Raw genomic sequence first — 527 nt, 5'->3', positions numbered from 1 at the left:
TCTGTCAATATGGGGTGCTGTGTGTACAATAATAAGGAAAACAACAACTTTAAGTCCCTGTAAAGGTAATTCAAAAAAAAAATTTCTAAACACATTATAAATGTTACAAATGTATTGCTAAAACATATTACAAGGACTGTGAACTGTGAAGTTCTGAAATATGGAGTTAGACCGTCAAACAGTTTTTCACCCTGGCTATTTTACGGATTTTTTGGGCGGGGCTAAAACAGGGCTCGATGACGCACGGGAGCCCAAGAGCTCGTGGACACGGCCCAACTTGATGACGCACGTTGGCTGATCCATAGAGAGGGGCTGATCTCTCCCCTAACAATAGAGCACATTTGCATTCGCCGCTCAATCGCGAGTTACTGTCAGTACTATTAGTTACTACAGTCTACAGTTTGCTAGCTTGCTATGCCTTTGACAAGGAAATGCATAGGCTACTACCTGGATACGATCATGAACAAAACAGATCGGTGTCTTTATTTAAATTTCCTAAAAGGCGATCACATCAAGAAGAGGTAGAT

The sequence above is a fragment of the Pimephales promelas genome, chromosome 2 (genome assembly GCF_988280905.1).
Source record: "Pimephales promelas chromosome 2, fPimPro1.hap1.1, whole genome shotgun sequence".
In the NCBI taxonomy this organism is placed as follows: Eukaryota; Metazoa; Chordata; class Actinopteri; order Cypriniformes; family Leuciscidae; genus Pimephales; species Pimephales promelas.
The sequence above is the reverse complement of the archived record's forward strand: the minus strand, read 5'-3'. Positions refer to the sequence as shown.